A 5,865-nucleotide genomic window follows, 5' to 3' on the forward strand; every position below is an offset into this window, starting at 1 on the left:
GGAAATGTCAGACCTCATTTAGATCAAGAGTTAGCAGAGTGTTTCTGTGTGGGAAGATCTTAGGCACTGTGTCCTAAAACATGTTTTGAGGTATATTTTAAGACTGTATATTGTCTGTGAGAATCAAGTCTCCTGTGCTGTACTTTGAGTGAAAATCTGCAGAAGACAGAGTAATTCTGATCATCTGTCCATGGTTTGAAAGTTAGGTCTCTATTGCTAGATTTAGCATTGCCTTTCAATGCCCTCATTATCCTTTCTTTTCAGCCTGCTGTCCTAATCTCTTATCTGCATCTTTTACCTGATGGACTTCGATCTGCTAGCATTTTGTTTGTCTGTCTGTAGGTTCAACGCAGTCTTTAATCACATGGTATTTTGAAGATCTCCTAATTGAATATTTTCTTCTGTAGTAACTGTTAAGGTCTCTTGTTAGGCCGTATCAATTCCTGCCCTCCCCTGGTGAAAACCACACAACTATAAAATAGTTTGATAACTATAAAATAGTTTACCTGCGAACACCCTGGCTTCTCCATTGGTTTATCATTTGGATTGTGATGGATTGTGCAGAAGCAAGGCACGGCTCTGCTCATGAGTTCAGGGCTTCACTGTGTCTTCAGTCTCTTCCTGCGATGCTACAAACAGCGCTGCACATACGTGACTTGTAGTATCAACCACGCTCTTTTGGGGTTAGTAATGAGCAAAATCATTTTAATTCGTTCTTTCCTATGTCTTAAGCGGAGAGGTTTCAAGTGTGCTATCTATGGTGGACCACACTACACCGTGCTGCACTCCCCTTCCATCTATTGCCCCTTTCCATATCTTTAAAAGAGGTGTGGTAAGCAGAGATAGAGACACCCTGTCTACGTGGAGGAATGTACAGGGAAGTCCAGGGAAGCCTCAGAGGTTGCATCCATTCCACAGGCGACTAAGTCAGTGAAAAGACCCTGTCCGACCATGCTACGCTCCTTATACATAACTCAATCTCTTCAACCAAGGGGACTTGAAAGATCATTCTCATCCACCAATGACCTTGGCAAGTCCTAAACTTTCCAGCTCCCCACTTCAAGTGAGTCCTGAAGATAAAATCTTTCAGCGTGTCTCCTATGGTTCTTATTTTTTGACAAAGAATAAGGAATATGTTCCTTAAAAGAATGTCTGAGACCATCAAACAATATGTGCCTCAATTATTTAGTTGCTGAGCTTGAGCTCCAAAATGAAAAGTGTGAAGAAACCTGCTCCATCATTCAACAAAGGCAGCAACATTCATCGACGAGCAAAATCAGGGCCTGAATTTCTGAGGCTCATCTCTTCCCATGATACAGCTCAAATGATTTACAAAACAAACCAAACCCCTCCACCTTTCCCATAAAACTGGAGAAGCAGAATAGCATCAACAGGTGGAAGATGGTTGTGGAAGGAGCCAATTTGGAGGAAGGCTAAGGGCCCACTTTCTTGGTGCTAACTCCCGCTGAAGTGATGTTTACAATGTTCAAACCATAGTTGAGAGACTTCAGAATTACGAAGTGGGCTGTTCTTCAGAAACTGGAAGTGAAAGCAACTGTCGAGGTGGCACGAGGTGTGCTTGCGCTGGGCTGTAGCAAAGGCAGGCTCAGAAGGCAGAAGTTTCCTTTGCATACGGTTAAGATACCGGAGAGCGAGGACTTTTAACGCCAAGGATTTAGAGCAACAGAAGGAAGTTTGGAAGAGGGGAAATACTTTCTCGGGACAGTGGTAGTCCAGCTGCAAAGTTTGCACCCACCTCACAGGCTCATCACAGGCACAGCAGGGGTAACTGTGGGCCCCTGAATGTATGAGTGACACCAACATTCATTTTTATATAATATGTTTAATAAAATGTTGGGAGAGGAAACTAAGAAAACCCATTCACACGTTAAAGCTTTGATCGCAATGAGAAGGAACCTGTTGAGAAAGGAGAGAAAATAGGCAAGAAAGTTACACAGCACTTGAAAACCTTCAGTTGCATTTGCAAGGATTGTATTTTGAGGTTGAAGTAAGTCCTGGCGAATAAAATTAGTGGTATCATTGTTTATCTCAGGAACAGGAAATTGGTTTTGGAGAACATAAGGGTTTGTAAAGGAAATGTGTTACTGTATTGCATTGCACATTGGTTGATTTGCAAGATTTTTAGACAGCAATTAATTATCCATTAGTGAACAATTGTACACGCAGTTCTACAGTGATTTCTTTTTTCCACACATTAAATCATAGCTGACTAATAGCAGAGCTAAAATACCAAAGCTATATCAGAAAGAGGAGAAAAAAGTTACCAGGATACTTTTTAGATAAAGTAAATAAAATGCAACAAGTTATATAGTTCTGAACTGATCTCCAACAATTAATTCAGAATTAAGCTTAATGTGAGGAAATGTTTTAAAAGGTGCCTCGTCCAAGAGCTGCCACATTTCAGAGAGATAACTTAAATCTGTTGCTTGAACAGGGTAGAATTCAAGAAGTTTTGGGGCCAGTTCTGTTTAATATCTTTATCAATCTGGATGAGGGGGTTGAGTGCACCTTCAGTCAGTTTGCAGATGACACCAAATTGAGTGGGAGTGTCAACTTACTTGAGGGTAGGAAGGCTCTGCAGAGGGATCTGGACAGGCTGGATTGATGGGCTGAGGCCAATGGTACGAGATTCAACAAGGTCAAGTGCCGGGTCCTGCACTTGGGTCACAATGACCCCATGTAGCACTACAGGCTTGGGGAAGAGTGGCTGGAAAGCTGCCCAGCGGAAAAGGACCTGGGGGTGTTGGTCGACAGCCGGCTGAATATGAGCCAGCAGAGTGCCCAGGTGGACATGAAGTCCAACGGCATCCTGGCCTGTATCAGAAATAGTGTGGCCAGCAGGACTAGGGAAGGGATTTTCTCTCCCTGTACTCATGTGTTCAGTTTTGGGCCTTTCAATACAGGAAAGTCACTGAGGTGCTGGAACGTGTCCAGAGAAAGGCAATGAAGCTGGCGAAGGGTCTTGAACACAAGTCTTATGAGGAGCGGCTGAGGGAACTGGAGTTGTTCAGCCTGGAGAAAAGGAGGCTGAGGAGAGACCTTATCTCTCTCTACAACTACCTGACAGGAGCGTGTAGCGAGGTGGGGGTCAGCCTCTTCTCCCAAATAACAAGCAATAAGACAAGGTGAAATGGCCCCAAGTTGCACCAGGAGAGGTTTAGATTGGATCTTAGGAAAAATTTCTTCACCAAAAGGGTTGTCAAGCATTGGAACAGGCTGCCCAGGGAAGTGGTGGAGTCGCCACCCCTGGAGGTACTTGAAAGAGCGTAGATGTGGCACTTAGGGACATGGTTTAGTGGTGGTTTTGGCAGTGCTAGGTTAACGGTTGGACTCAATGATTTCAAAGGTCTTTTCCAACTTAAAAAATTCTATGATTCTAAGTGCGGAGGCAATTGGGTGTTTAACAGCTCTGACACCAGGGTAGCAGGCCGAGCGATGCGAGAGGCTTGTGGAAATGGAGGAGGTGGATCTTAAGAAAGACTTTGGAAATAAATAAATATTTAATGAGTAAAATACTAAAGCTGGTAAGATGCCAATTAAGCAACTGTGAAAGAAAATTGTTTTTTTGGAATAGCAGACTAGTTTGACCCCAGTGAGATACTGAGCACTTCCCGCTAATGATGATTACCAAGCTGCTCTGTGTAGTTATTTTGTATGTAAGATTTACAAAGATGGTTAAATGTGTACAGTTCAAGTTTGTTTAGGTTAACCTTGCTTGGCCGTTGCTGTCCTAAGAGCTTCTTAGTGCTGTATTAGCAGTTTGGCCACCCTTCTCCCTTCTCTGTACTTAAGGAGAGCTACAGAGCCTCTGCAGAGTACTCTCTTCAGCTTTTTTTGTTTGTTTGTTTCTTCCTAGCAGGCTGTAAAATTAAATCTTCATGTGCAGTATTCGAGTCAGCATGGTCTTCTCTTTGGCCATATATTGTACACGCGCACACACACACATTTTGATAGTACAAGTGTATGTTTCTAATAACAAAGAGCTTTGGGAGGAGGTTTTCTTTTTTAATATCTTTTTTTTTTTATCAAATGTATGCAAAAGTGAAGCACATGAAAAGAAAAATTCTGTTAAACAATGCTCAGCCTGCCTTTATGAAGGTCGTTGTTTGTTCTTTGCTTTCTCTGTGCTTGGGTTATAGCCTCTTTTCTTTTTTTTTTTCCCTTGTGCTCCATTTTCCAACATGAGCAGTACGTTTAAGTTCCCAGCTTAGCTTCAGGCAAACAGCCCTGGGAGCTGTTATCCCACTGACAGCAAGTACAAGAACGCTTATTCTAGAAGGTAACGTGCTCTTCTTGACCTTTGTTGGGAAGCAGATGCTGTCCTCCTCCTCATTATGGAGGCTGGCAGCCACTTACCTCCTGTTCCAGCCTGAGCTCCAAAGTAGCTGAAGCAGTATTTTTGGACCAAAAGAAATAGCACGTTCTTCTCCAGCCTTTTCCCACTCGCCCTCAGAGGGCAGAGAGAGAATAATTTCTGCAGGATCTTGCCAGGGCTCTTTGGGACAGGCACGACGGTGGTGGTACCCGGGTACTGATGGCAGAAGCTGTTTCGATGGGTGTTGTCCTGCAGGGCAGGGGACAGTCAGTTGACTCATTTATTTTTTCCTTCAGAGTGCCTTCTGAGTGTTTGTATCAGCAGCTTCCATGTATGTCCCATCTACTACGTCCTCCTGCTGTATTTACCTTTTTCTTTCTTGAAACGTCTCCTTGTCCGTTCGGTCCAACTTGCCACCTCCTAACTCTCTCTGACAACGACCCCCCAAAATTAACGCTACTAATTGCGCAAGCTTTGAAGTGCGCACTGATTCTGATGACGCGGGGCTTCTTTTCTGCTGATCTTTCCATATCTTGTTTATTTAGATAATAAACTCTCCCGCATGGTATGTCTGCTACTCTGAGTAACATCCTGAAAAAGAGTGATCCTTGGCATTCCTCCTTGGGCTTGGCCGCCCTGCAGCAGCCCTGGTGTCCCGGCCAGGCTTGGCCGCATACGTTGTACAAACGGCGATCCAGCTGTGTGAGAAAAGTGATACACACTGTGAGGGGAACAATTCGAGGGTGTAAGGGGAATGGAGACGGGGTTCAAAAGTGATGCTACTTCAATATACCGTTGGGTTTCAGTTGTTATAGAGGTTAAAGCAAGCAGAGCTGAGTGGGAGAGTAACGGCGACACGGCAAAACTGAGACTTGAGGGTATCCAGAACTCTCTGGGAGCTAGAGGCATCGCTTCGTGGAGAAAATCAGGCAAAGCAAGGAGATGCTCAGGCAGACAGAGAGGGGAGAGGTCCAGGTAAGTGCTAGAAGACAGAGAAGAACAAAAATACGGTATGAAGGACTGGGCGGGGGAAAAGAATAAGACAGAAGGGAAAAGTGTATTTGCAGAGGAAAGAGGTAATGAGGGACAGAAAATATGGAACCTGGGGCAGAGCCGGAGGAAAACAAGAGTGGGACAGTGGGAGCCGCTGCTCCATCTCCCACTCCGGCGCTCACAGGCTCAGCCGGACCCAGCGGCCACCTTGAGTGGCCCCGGAGCAGAGCCCCCAGCCCAGCCGGACACTGTCCCCGGCTGGGGCCACGGCTGCTGCTGCTACACGATGCCTAAAAGAGTTTATTTTCAAGGTTCGTATGTGCTGCTCTTTGCAGCTTTAGGGCTCAAGCGGTGCCGGAGGCACAAAGCTCATTTCCAACCACTTCATATTTGCCAAGCGCTCGAGTGGTGCTGGGAACCGCGGCCTTAAAAAGGCTCTTTTTCGAGCCTTTCTTTTGCCAAATGCCTCCCCCCCGGGAGGGCAGCGAGGGGCCCGGGCGGGACCCCACCGCCCCCGCCGGCCGTGGAGGGCGACC

The sequence above is a fragment of the Charadrius vociferus genome, unplaced genomic scaffold, assembly GCF_000708025.1.
Source record: "Charadrius vociferus isolate BGI_N301 unplaced genomic scaffold, ASM70802v2 scaffold43, whole genome shotgun sequence".
Taxonomy (NCBI): domain Eukaryota; kingdom Metazoa; phylum Chordata; class Aves; order Charadriiformes; family Charadriidae; genus Charadrius; species Charadrius vociferus.